The sequence below is a fragment of the Bufo bufo genome, chromosome 1, assembly GCF_905171765.1.
Source record: "Bufo bufo chromosome 1, aBufBuf1.1, whole genome shotgun sequence".
Lineage (NCBI taxonomy): Eukaryota > Metazoa > Chordata > Amphibia > Anura > Bufonidae > Bufo > Bufo bufo.
In genome coordinates this window covers 795496650-795510377 of record NC_053389.1, presented here as the reverse complement: position 1 = coordinate 795510377, position 13728 = coordinate 795496650, and positions in this window count along the sequence as shown.

Below are 13728 nucleotides of genomic sequence, written 5' to 3'. Positions count from 1 at the left end.
AGTATGTGCTGAAACGCGTCACTATGCTTTACAATAAGTGACTGAATAAATCATATTGGAAAATTCAACGCGAGTGCCGGTCCTTTTTCTTCACTTCGTAAGTTGGGACGCCTGCCTATCGACACGTGCACCGCAATCATAGAAGCAGTGCCGACCTTTTTCTACAACTTATTTGTAACGGTCGCGTACACACACAGAGGGGGGAGGGAAGTGACCACTGCGCTCCACCCTTACCCCTGGCCCTGCCTACTTGCCTCGCGAGTCCTAATGACAGGGGACAACTGGACGGCAATCCCTAGCTTGGACTAAGTGCAGGGATGACAGACAGACAAACAACAGAACGTGAACGGACCAAGTCAATACCAGGAAAGCTACAAAGTACAAATGGAGCAAGCAGAGAATTGTCAGGAGAAGCCGGGGTCATAAATACCAGGAGAGTCGTGTAGTACCAAAGGAGTCAGTAGAGGATCGTCAGGAGGAGGCCGGGGTCAGAATACCAGGAGAGCAGCAAAGTACACAAGGAGCAGGCAGAGGATGGTCAGGAATTCAGCAGGAGGTAAGTACGCCAGGAAAGACAAAACCACAGGTGGAACCTAAATTAACAGGCAACCTGTGGCCAGCAGGCTGCCTGTATTTATAGTGGGGAGTGAGGGTCATGTGACGTGGCCAGCGTCACATGACCGTCAGACCAACCAGTTGAGCACCGAGTGATCAGCTCGGCGCTCAAGGCAGACTTACGAGCAGGGAGCCACCCAGCTAGTAAAGCCGCCCTGGGAACGAGGTCAAACACGTTCCCCAAACATGTATCAATGGGGACAGAGGAGAAAGCTGCTGCCATACATCTGGTGGCAGCTTATCTCCCGGAAGAACAAAATATTCATGTAAATTAAATTCAGTTTGCCCCAGGCATGGGATTTAGCCAGTTCCCTCCAGTTCTTCTGATCCGGTTGTTAAAATTGCAACTGGATCGGAGAACCGTGTTATCGGCTGAGTCCAGTGCTTTGGCGGTGGCAGGGCAGCTAGAGGTGTTCACTTCCATTGCTTTGCGCGCCGCTGATAGTTTAGCTCCTTAGTCTCCATTAGTGTGTGTCTAGTGTATATATGGTGTATTTATGTGTATGTGCGTTGCATATATATGGCGTATGTATATGTAAACATGTGTCGTGACTATGGCTGCAGTAAATGATTATTTTAGTAATCGAGTATTCTATCGATTATTTTTTATTATTAATCGAGTAATCTAATAAAAAAAAAAGAATTAATAGACTGTTTTCCTTTATAAATACTCATAAGACCCCGTGCCATTAGTCCCCAACACCCTTCGTTCCCCACTGTGCAATCAGCCCAAGTGCATCAGTTCCCCCCAGTGCCATCAGCTCCGTTCCCCCCAGTGCCATCAGCTCCACTAACCCCCAGTGCCATCAGCTTTCCCCCGTGCCATCAGGTCTGTTCCCCCAGTGCCATCAGCTCTCCCGCACCCCAGTGCCATTAGCTCTTCCCCACCCCAGTGCCTTTAGCACCCCCCACCCAGTTCCTTTAGCTCTCCCCACCCAGTGCCATCAGCTCTCCCCCACCCCAGTGCTATCAGGTTTCCCCCACCCCAGAGCCATAAGCTCCACTCCCCAGTGCCATCAGCTCTCCCCCACCCCAGTGGCATCAGCTCCACTCCCCCAGTATCATCAGCTCTCCCCAACCAGTGCCATCAGCTTTCCCCCACCCCATAGCCATCAGCTCTACTCCCCCAGTGCCATCATCTCCCCCCTTGTGCCATCATCTCTCCCCCCATTGTGCCATCAGCTCTCCCCCCTTGTGCCATCAGCTCTCCCCCCTTGTGCCATCATCTGCCCCCCCCTTGTGCCATCAGCTCTCCCCCAGTGCCATCAGCTCTCTCCCACCAAGTGCCATCAGCTCTCCCCCACCCCAGAGCCATAAGCTCTACTTCCCCAGTGCCATTATCTCCCCCCTTGTGCCATCATCTCTCCCCCCATTGTGCCATCATCTGTCCCCCCCTTGTGCCATCAGCTCTCCCCCAGTGCCATCAGCTCTCTCCCACCAAGTGCCATCAGCTCTCCCCCACCCCAGTGCCATCAGCTCCATTCCCCCAGTGCCATCAGCTCTCCCCCACCCCAGTGACATCAGCTTCACTCCCCAGTGCCATCAGCTCTCCCCAACCAGTGCCATCAGCTTTCCCCCACCCCATAGCCATCATCTCTACTCCCCCAGTGCCATCATCTCCCCCCTTGTGCCATCATCTCTCCCCCCCCCCATTGTGCCATCAGCTCTCCCCCCTTGTGCCATCATCTGTCGTCGTCCCCCTTGTGCCATCAGCTCTCCCCCAGTGCCATCAGCTCTCTCCCACCAAGTGCCATCAGCTCTCCCCTACCCCAGTGCCATCAGCTCCACTTCCCCAGTGCCATCAGCTCTCCCCCACCCCGGTGACATCAGCTCCACTCCCCAGTGCCATTAGCTCTCCCCAACCAGTGCCATCAGCTTTCCCCCACCTCATAGCCATCAGCTCTACTCCCCCAGTGCCATCATCTCTCCCCCCTTGTGCCATCATCTCTCCCCCCCTTGTGCTCCACTCTCCAGTGCCATCAGCTCTCCCCAACCAGTGCCATCAGCTTTCCCCCACCCCATAGCCATCAGCTCTACTCCCCCAGTGCCATCATCTCCCCCCTTGTGCCATCATCTCTCCCCCATTGTGCCATCAGCTCTCCCCCCTTGTGCCATCATCTGCCCCCCCTTGTGCCATCAGCTCTCCCCCAGTGCCATCAGCTCTCTCCCACCAAGTGCCATCAGCTCTCCCCCACACCAGAGCCATAAGCTCCACTCCCCAGTGCCATCAGCTCTCCCCCACGCCAGTGGAATCAGCTCCACTCCCCAGTGCCATCAGCTCTCCCCCACCCCAGTGACATCAGCTCCACTCCCCAGTGCCATCAGCTCTCCCCAACCAGTGCCAACAGCTTTCCCCCACCCCATAGCCATCAGCTCTACTCCCCCAGTGCCATCATCTCTCGCCCCTTGTGCCATCATCTCCCCCCCCCCTTGTGCCATCAGCTCTCCCCCCATTGTGACATCAGCTCTCCCCCTTGTGCCATCATCTGTCCCACCCTTGTGCCATCAGCTCCCCCCTTGTGCCATCAGCTTTGCTTCCCCAGTGCCATCATCTTTCCCCCCTTGTGCCATCATCTCTCCCGCCTTGTGCCATCATCTCTCCTCCCATTGTGCCATCAGCTCTCCCTTCATTGTGCCATCAGCTCTCCCCCCTTGTGCCATCATCTGTCCCACCCTTATGCCATCAGCTCCCCCCCTTTTGCCATCAGCTATACTCCCCCAGTGCCATCATCTCTCCCCCCTTGTGCCATCATCTCTCCCCTATTGTGACATAAGCTCTCCCCACATTGTGCCATCATCTGTCCCCCCTTGTGCCATCAACTCCCCCCCTTTGTGCCATCAGCTTTACTCCCCCAGTGCCATCATCTCTCCCCCCTTGTGCCATCAGCTCTCCCACCACTGTGCCATCAGCTCTCCCCCCTTGTGCCATAGTCTCTGCTGCTCCTCCCTACACCCAGATTGCACAGCGTCATTGGTTGCTATGATGCTGTGCACTCCGGGAGACCAGCCTTATTCGCGCCCCCACCCCCTCAGTTTCACCAACGTACCTTTCCAGCAGGGTCGCCGCCGACACTCCATCATTCCGCGCTGCTCTGCGTCTGACGTCACACAGTGCGCCAGGCCACGGCATGCATACAGTACAGACCAAAAGTTTGGACACACCTTCTTATTCAAAGAGTTTTCTTTATTTTCATGACTATGAAGGCATCAAAACTATGAATTAACACATGTGGAATTATATACATAACAAACAAGTGTGAAACAACTGAATAATATGTCATATTCTAGGTTCTTCAAAGTAGCAACCTTTCGCTTTGATTACTGCTTTGCACACTCTTGGCATTCTCTTGATGAGCATCAAGAGGTAGTCCCCTGAAATGGTCTTCCAACAGTCTTGAAGGAGTTCCCAGAGATGCTTAGCACTTGTTGGCCCTTTTGCCTTCACTCTGCGGTCCAGCTCACCCCAAACCATCTCGATTGGGTTCAGGTCCGGTGACTGTGGAGGCCAGGTCATCTGGCGCAGCACCCCATCACTCTCCTTCATGGTCAAATAGCCCTTACTTTCAAAGTTTTCCCAATTTTTCAGCTGACTGACTGACCTTCATTTCTTAAAGTAATGATGGCCACTCGTTTTTCTTTACTTAGCTGCTTTTTTCTTGCCATAATAAGAATTCTAACAGTCTATTCAGTAGGACTATCAGCTGTGTATCCACCTGACTTCTCCTCAACGCCACTGATGGTCCAAACCCCATTTATAAGGCAAGAAATCCCACTTATTAAACCTGACAGGGCACACCTGTGAAGTGAAAACCATTTCAGGGGACTACCTCTTGAAGCTCATCAAGAGAATGCCAAGAGTGTGTAAAGCAGTAATCAAAGCAAAAGGTGGCTACTTTGAAGAACCTAGAATATGACATATTTTCAGTTGTTTCACACTTGTTTGTTATGTATATAATTCCACATGTGTTAATTCATAGTTTTGATGCCTTCAGTGTGAATCTACAATTTTCATAGTCATGAAAATAAAGAAAACGCTTTGAATGAGAAGGTGTGTCCAAACTTTTGGTCTGTACTGTACGTCAGGAGGTCAGTGCAGCGCGGGACCATAGACGTGCTGTGAAGTTTCCGGAGGTCCCCTGCTGGAAAGGTGAGTATTCCAAGGGCAGCGGGAGGCCACGGAGCGGAAGTAATAGCAAGCGCTTCACTCCCGCTCCGTGGTCACATGACACAAACGAATCTTCGATGCAAAATATTTGCATCGAGGATTTTTTGTGTCGAATTGCTCGATTTAATTGAGTAATCGTTTCAGCCCTAGTCGTGACGCAGCGTGTCTGCCGTTGAGTAGGGAACCTGTTGTTAAAAATTTGAATCCCACCCCTGGTTTGCCCCATCCTTCTCTCCCCAGGAAAGAGTAGGTAACCCCCCCCCCCCCCCCATACACATCAGGCTAATGACCAAAGACTCTGTTCTCAGCAGCAATATCAGACACAACCCATGGACAGGAGTGGAGCTGTTCTGGAAGAAAGCAACAATGTTTTTTTTATCTAGTACAACTAATACAACCTCTTATGGTCATCCTGTTTTATACCGTGACCTATCCTGCTTTCTGATGTACTATTATATCATAGAGCGCTCGCGGTTAACACTCTCTGCTATAAAAACGACATCATGTTATGGCGTGAGATGAGGAGCTACAATAGCGTGATCACTTGTGGGTGACGGATGATTTATAAAGTAGGCACCTGAATCTCTCAGATGGGATCAGAGATAACTCTATTCCAGACAGTCTAACCACTCAGATGCTGTGTCAATGTTAGCCACACCATAGTTATGGGTGTCAGAATATGGCGATACAAAGCAATATATTTTTTATAAACAAAATATAAACCAGGCATGGCCAACCTGAGGCTCTCCAGCTGTTGCAAAACTACAACTCCCAGCATGCTTAGACTGCCTACAGCTATCAGCCTGCAGCAGGGCATGGTGGGAGTTGTAGTTTTACAACAGCTGGAGAGCCTCAGGTTGGCCATGCCTGATATAAACCATATAGATTTGGTGTCTCCATAATTGTACTGACCCATAGAATAAAAGTGACATGTACCACATAGTTAATAAAGTTATTGAATTCACCTGATGTACCCACAATAGTGCCAATAAATTAAAGGCTGTGGACATCTCCGGCGCAATTTTTTATGATTTCTTTGGGCTAAAAAAATATATATTTTTTTTAAATTCATTTTGTCTTTTTTTTTTACATTTGAAGCCATTTTTGAGTAACAGAGGTTAAAAATGTTTGATGCTCTGTTTAAAGAGCATCCCTTCTCAGTTCCATCCTATTTCTGATCTCCTGACCTCATAAACACTCATTAAAGCTAAACTCGTATCAAACTGATAAGAATATGGCAATCTGTGGTATTAAAAATAAAAATTCTAAATATTAAAACTAGACTATTTCTTTCTACATTTTCCCAGGTATAAACAATAAAAACTAAAATGCTAAAATAAAAGTGACATAAAAATAATGGCCCATATATCACTGAGAAAAGGAGCAAAAATGTTTCATTGAACAGAAAAAAAGTATTTTTGAAGACGCAAGTACCAAAGAATAGAAAATGTGACTAGTCAGGATGGGGGGTAAATGGCCTGGACTTGAACTGGTTAAAATAAATATATATATATATATATACAGGAAAAAAGTAGCAGCACACTACTAAATGCACTAAGACTGGGTGAACAAGTGAATGTGTGAACAGGGTCAAATACATGAGGCCCATACTTACTATTAAGCGGGGTTAGAAGCTCTTAGCTTTATTTGACCCTGTTCACACATTCACTTGTTCACCCAGTCTTAGTACATTTAGTAGCGTACTGCTACTTTTTTCGTGTTTTTATACATTGTTGCCTTGGTAGCTTGCACCTGCGATTCTGTCTGGAGGTGCTGTTCTTTTCTTTGGTCATATATATATATATATATATATATATATATATATATACCTGGCTTATTATATAAAGCATACATTCAAATTGAAGAGCATGGCAAACATTGAAAAATTTTCTCCTTGATGGTCCAGCTGAAACAAGATAGCAACAGATATTATCAGGCCTGGTCCTGTGTCTATAACATAATACTACATAACAAGTGTTGTACATCTTTTAGGCTTTATGGTTTTCGTAAATTCAAGTTTCTTCTGCCAAAATCTTTTCCAGATAGTTTACGATGAGTTCAATATTTCTGAGTAGTCAACGTATGGGCATCATTATGATAGGGTTCAATCAATTAGTATAAACTTAACTTAGTTAAGTTATTGATTAGTATTGAGTAGTGATGAGCGGCGGGGGCAATATTCGAATTTGCGATATTTCGCGAATATTTGGGCGAATATTTGTCATATATTATTTACTTGATTGTGAAAGTCGGCAATGTAATATGCGCGTATTGCAATACCGGCGTGGGTCACTGTTGCTAAATTTTTCAAGCTGCTAGAAGTTTCCTGAGACTGGAGACAATGGTTGGCACGGCAGAACATTACAATAGCTTTATATGCAGATAGAGTGCTCCAATATATTTGCGATTTACGTGCAACTTCACATTTTAGCAGGTCTGACTACATATTACTGATTGGTGCACTAAGTATTGTTGTGAACTTGTGACATCACAGCATTATGTCTGTAGCATGTATGTATGGACAGCAGAACCTATCAGCTACACTATATCACTATCTAACCTACACTGACTATCTCCCACTAACTATCTGTATTATATATATAAGCTAACTAACTATCTAACTAACTAACTAACTATCTAATGTAATTAAACAGTAAAGCACAGAGCACAGCAATGACACCGCTCTCTCTCTCAGAACTCCATAAAACTATAGAAAATGGCTGCTGGGGAGTTTCCTATATAATAAGGGGTAGGCAAATTTACTATTTGTTGCTAGGGATGTTGCTGAGCTTAGACAAAGACATTGCAGCCTTCTCATTGACCCACAAGCGAGAGGGTAGGTTACTGATGAAAAAAAAATCTAGAATATTCGAGAATACAAATATATAGCACTATATTCTAAATCTTTGTGAATTCTTAAAGTGTTGATATTCGCAATTAAAATTCGCAATTCAAATATTTGCGCCCAACACTAGTATTGAGCAAAGCGAAGCATTTGAAGCAGATTTCAGTCCAAAGCAATGAATCTGAATTTTCTCACTCTTCAAATCAGGTTTTCCTAAAATGGCAGCTGCACGTGTTACAAAGTGAAACTAATTGTAGAGGAGACAAAGGCCAGCCAATCCGCAGAAATAGCCATCCCCTGTGATGTCGCAGCCCTATAAAACCCTCATCACGCATGGTCTCCTCTCCGCCTTTGTCCTGTGAGCTGAGCTTAGGGATAGACGTGACAAGCACTCAAGCACTGAAAACGATTAATAGAAGAATATTGGAGAAGGAGAGTGCAGGGAGACTGCAGAGAGACTGCAGGGAGAATGCAGGGAGACTGCAGGGAGACTTATTCTGCATCAGTTCTATTTATTTATTCCTACATTTACTTATTCCTACATCAGCCATAAACAAAGATATGTAATTGAATACCAATAAGATGGACGCCTTTATTATTCCACCGCCAGCATGCCAACCAATAACATCTAGTCTGCACCCCTCAGGGGGCCAAGTCTTAACGATGACCATCCTCATCTTTTGCTGGCTTTACTTTTTTCAAATCATCCTTCAAAGTCTCCATGTCCTAGAAAAGTCAGCAAGATGCAGAGAGAGGAGGAGCTGGATGTTCCTGATGACACATCCACATTGATGTTAGATGATGTGGAAAAGGAGGAAAAACAGATGGCAGAAGAAGGGCTCCGACCTGTAGGACAGGAGAGCGCTGGGGTTGGAGAAGTGAGTGCAGCCCCTGTTTAAAGGTGCATTAAAGGTTCCGGTCTATACAGTTTGGTCTTCATTATTAAATGTAAGGCAGCTGCATGTGGCTGTGCCCCAAGGCAGAAAGGCCTGGATATACCTGATTATAGCGATTCGTGACTAATTAATTTGTAACTAATCAAATTTCTTGTGGAACTTCAGCGAAGCTGCCAAATCAAATTTTTCAGAACATCTCTATTACTGACAACTTATCATGAGCTGGGAAGAGGGATCTGTCTAAAAAGTGCAATCAGTGAACCTTGACCGACTTGACCTCTGGTCACGAAGAATCATTCTTGTGACATTTCTACTCAAGGATTTGACAAGTAGCAAACCAATTGACCGTACAATTACAAATATTAGGGTAATCCAAAAGTGCACTAACATTTCTATATCTGAAGACATTTTAGCAAACAACAGATAAAATACAGGTTCTGGAAGAATTACGCTGAGTTCACCTGAGCATATCACTGAGATGGAACTACAAAGTATTTGGAGACAAGGAAGGGACTGGATCCTACAGCATGCTGTCTTTCCTAAACAGTTTTTGAAATTCCATACTGTCCTTGGCTTTAAATATGTAACTTGGCTGCACAGAGGTATAATGTCCTTGTGTAATAGTCAAGGTCATGAGAAGCTCTCCAGATGATGTGGAAGTGTTGCGAGTCTACGCAATACAGTATGTACCAGTGGCATCTTTGTTTCATCAGTAAAATATCAATATAAAGTTCAGGGGCCTAACTATAGGAGTTGCCAAGTTAGCAATTCCACTGGCCCTGGAACTTGAGTGAGTCCCTTAACCCATAGAAGACACCAGCATTGTAAATGGCACAAAGTATGTGTGGTGGGGCGGGTCAGTTACAAATTTTGCATTGGAGCCAAGTGGCTCTAAATTACAATGCACCTCTGTTTTATTAACTCCTCATACATACAAGGCTCTGCACGGACTCCTCATCAGTCATCCAAAAATGACCTACTGTTTAAGTCAAGTGTTTATGTTAGACATATTTTTTTCAGACTTCTAGGTATTTATTTTCCATGTCACTGTCGATATTTTAAAAAAATCTTACGATCCTGCAGTTTTTGCACTGACCACTTAGCCTAATAATCTGTTGAAACCTTGTGTTCCTTACAGATCACTTCTCAGCAGTCATCTCATTATCATCACATACAGAACTGCAATAACAGATATCTCCTCTGTATAGACAACTCAGGATCCACCATTTATTTTAGGTGATGTCACAACTTCTTCCTTGCACAGTTACCTCTGCAAAGGGCACAGAGCATGCCCCAAAATCTCCTTTAAAACGAATCAAGTCCTCTTCAATCTACTGCATCTACGACCCAAGTGGCTGCTGTAAAGCATAGCACTAAATCCTGAAGAAGCTCAGGCAAGTTTGCAACCCACAACCTTTCATAGAAAATAGAGTAAAAGAATTAACATTCAGCAGATAAAAACAGATTAGATAAAAAGGATATGTGTCACTATCTGGTTATAAATGGCAGAAAAAATTATAGGTGAGAAATTCCCTTTAAGACCTACTAAGCAACTTTAATTTGATTGCACCCTCAAATTTTTTTATGGCTATACTATTGTTCCTGGTGCTTTCAGAAAGAATATCTCACTGTCACACACCAGCGGGTGTGAACCCACTGTGCCACGTGTCCTACCTCCTCTAAGAGCGTTATCTAAGTGAACCCCTCCATCTTCACAGTACCCCTGATGGTGGGGATAGACTTTCCCGAGGGGAAAACCAGGTAACTACCTCTTGAGGAGGATAGGAACACGAGGCAGCTGGTGCAGGACCGAAGGATGAGGCAGAGGCGAAGTCAGACAGGCAATAGGTCAGGGCAGGCGGCACAGGTACAGGTCAGGCAATCCGGGTCAGCAACAGGAGAGTCAAGGCGAGCAGGCAGGGATCAGACAGGTAGCCAGTCCAGGAACACAAGTACGAGTGAGGAACACAAGCTGATATCAGAAACCCTAGCAGGATACAAGGACCTTTCACTGAGGCATCTGGGAAGGGGGCTGAGGCACTTATATATGTGCAGGAGGGCTAGGATTGGTTGGCGAGGTCACATGATCCAAGCCATAAAACACAGGAAGTGACTCGCGCCGTCCCATAAAGGGAACCTGTCATGTGGATATTTGATTATAATCTAACTAATTATATACAATCATTAACTACTAAAAAGTGCCTTAGATGTATTCACTTACTGGCGTGACAGATGGTTACCTCATAATATACACACAAAGATGCCACATGCCGCGTGCTAATGAGCTGATTTGAGTCCAGCGTGATGTCATTGAGTCCAGCGTTTATTTAATTCAGAGCTATAGCCACTCCCCTGCCCACCTGCTGCTGATTCATATGGAAAATAACTGTCATTCAGCAGCAGGTGGGCTGGGAGAGTCAGGAGCTCATGAATATTCATGACTCATCATTATCAGCTGGAGCTTTTCAATACAAGATGTTGGCAGATTGACGGGGTCAATTAAAGAAATTGACCCAGCATTTTGCTAAGAGAATCAGTCACTTATTTATGTTGCCCTTAGTTAGGACACCATACAACTGGGGACAGGTTCTCTTTAAGGAAATGCTGCAGGAAACAAGCAGCAAGCATGCTGTGGCCAGGGCTGAAAGGAAACACTGGTAGCAGATCAACGCTGAACACGGCGCCTGGGATAGCGGCAGTAAGCAGGGTAACAGTGGCGCACAGCAGCTGCTGTTACACTCACATTCATAAAGGTATCTTAAAAATAATCTTAAAATAAAGAACGAAAAGTCAACATTGACTTTCCAAACAACTGATTTTCTCTTGAAAACAGTCAGAGGTTGTCATTAGCCAAAAAGCTTGGGTTGGCACAATGCCATGATGAGAACAAAGGCTGTTGATTCTGTTAATGAAGAAGGAAACAAGATGTCGAAAGAAGTTATATCTATTTCTTATTAAAATTACAAATATACACAAGAAAGGTAGGAGATCAAAGGGTTCAAGACCAGCCCATCAGATGACTTATTATCTCACTGGTATCTTCTGAATGTGTGAAAAATTGCATGAAGAAACCCATCCAAGTACAAAGACATTGCCAGACAAGAAAGGGACATCCTAAAGGTATAGTAATGGGCCATGGGTCAGAGATCAAACGGAAAGGGCTGATAAATTGAAGACGTACCCGACAAGGAAGGAGTATGAAGTGGTAGATGAAGTGGAATTGTAGCTCAAATGGAGAGAAGGGTTGAGAAGAGAAAGAAGACATGATACATTTTAATTCGAGGCTGAGGATTATATAAATCAGTATTTAAGAGTATCCACAAATTAATCTCAAGCCTAATGAAACCTGTCTGAGGGATTCCTCAATGCCAAGCATTGCGAACTTAAAGTGGCCCTTGAAAAAAGTGTCTCATGTTTTACCTGTTGTTCAGTACATAAATATTGCCCTATTCAGCAGTCCACCATGGCCATAGTCCACAGCTGCCCAAAGACCACATTCCATGCCAGAAAAGCTTTGGTGCCCATTGTGGTAAAAATTATCTGGATCCAGTACTACTTGGTGATCACCATGAAGATTAAAGGGTGTACAAGATTAAATCTCTGTCCTGACCATATAAGAATTCTTTTCTCACTCTCAACACAGGGTGTCAATTGACAAACAAATGTCATAGATGAAATGATGGAGCAGGCCCCCTCCTCAGCGATCAGGGAGAGACAGGGAAGCTGCATATAGAGTCTTATCTGCATCTTTAGTGAATTGAGTTACTATGCTTACAATAGAGCTTTCATTGCCTCACCCATCTTTTAATGATAATGAAAAAACTCTGCTCACCTTTTTCCAATCTATAAAGCAAAGCTGTGGTAAACAGAAAGCATCAGCCTTGTTCTAATGGCAACTGTAAAGCTTTTTTTTGTAGAAATTATCGAATTTATTGAAATTTGTTATGGGTCCAATTCCAACAAATCGGTGAATAAATTTGATTTTGGTCCCAATCAATTATACCCAAATCAAAAGTGTTCAAAAGGTCTCCTAGGACTTTTTTCTATCTCTCGTTCTCTCTCCCCCTCCCCCCTTTAAGATTTTTAATGCAAAGACAGCAATAAGTAATGTCAGAGTGACACTGACATATAGCTATGGGCAAAAGCATGATAAACAGTGTGAACATTCTGCTTAAAAATGCTACGCAGTAGGAATTGCTAATCTTTTTAATGTTGAAAAGCATTCAAAAAATGTTCCCTTATTGGGCAGATGGTGTTTAAAAATACGCTGTGTTATTACAAAAAACATTGGTTTGTTCTGAACAAGCAGTCCAATAATACCTTAACAGGGGCAGATGCTCCCTCCCCCACTACAAACAGTAGTATTGGAAGAAGCAGTGGTTTGTTCTGAACAAGTGGTCTAAAAATGATGCATTAATTGGGACAAATGTCTGCCCATGTTTATACATACTCATTAGTATCAGAAGAAGCAGTGGCTTGCTTTGAATAAGTGGTCCAAAAATTATGCATTAACTAGGGCTGCCCATGTTTATACACATACACGGTAATTTCGGAAGAAGCAGTGGCTTGTTATAAACAAGAGCCCAAAAATGATGCCTTTACAGGGGCAGATGCTTGCCCATGTTTTTACACATACATTGTAATATCGGAAGAAGCATTGGCTTGCTCTAAACAAGCATCCAAAATTCTTCCCTTTTGGGAGCAGCAGCAGTATGGCGCAGATGTGGAACTTTACAGACAGAGCAGGAGATATGCAATAGCACAGAGATAGTAGTAGCAACAGCAGTAGCAGCACAGTATGGAACCTCACACACAAAGCAATAGATGTGTGTCTGTTTAGGGGTAGTAGTAGTTAGTGTTGATCACGAATATTCGAATTTCAAATTTTGATCGCGAATATAGGTACTTCGAAAATTCGCGAATATTTCGAATATAGTTATATATATTCGTAATTTCGAATATTCGAATTTTTTATTTTATTTATTTTTTATATTTTTTTATTTTTTTATCAGTACACATGATCCCTCACTGCTTCTAGCTTGTGGGCCAATAAGAAGGCTGCAATATACTTGACTTTAGGAGTAGTAGTGTTTGCGAATTTTGCTCTATATTCGTTTTTTTGAATATTCGCTATATTGCTATATATTCTTGTTTTAGAATATTACGAATATTCGAAAAAACTAAGTTATAGCAATATAGAGAATATT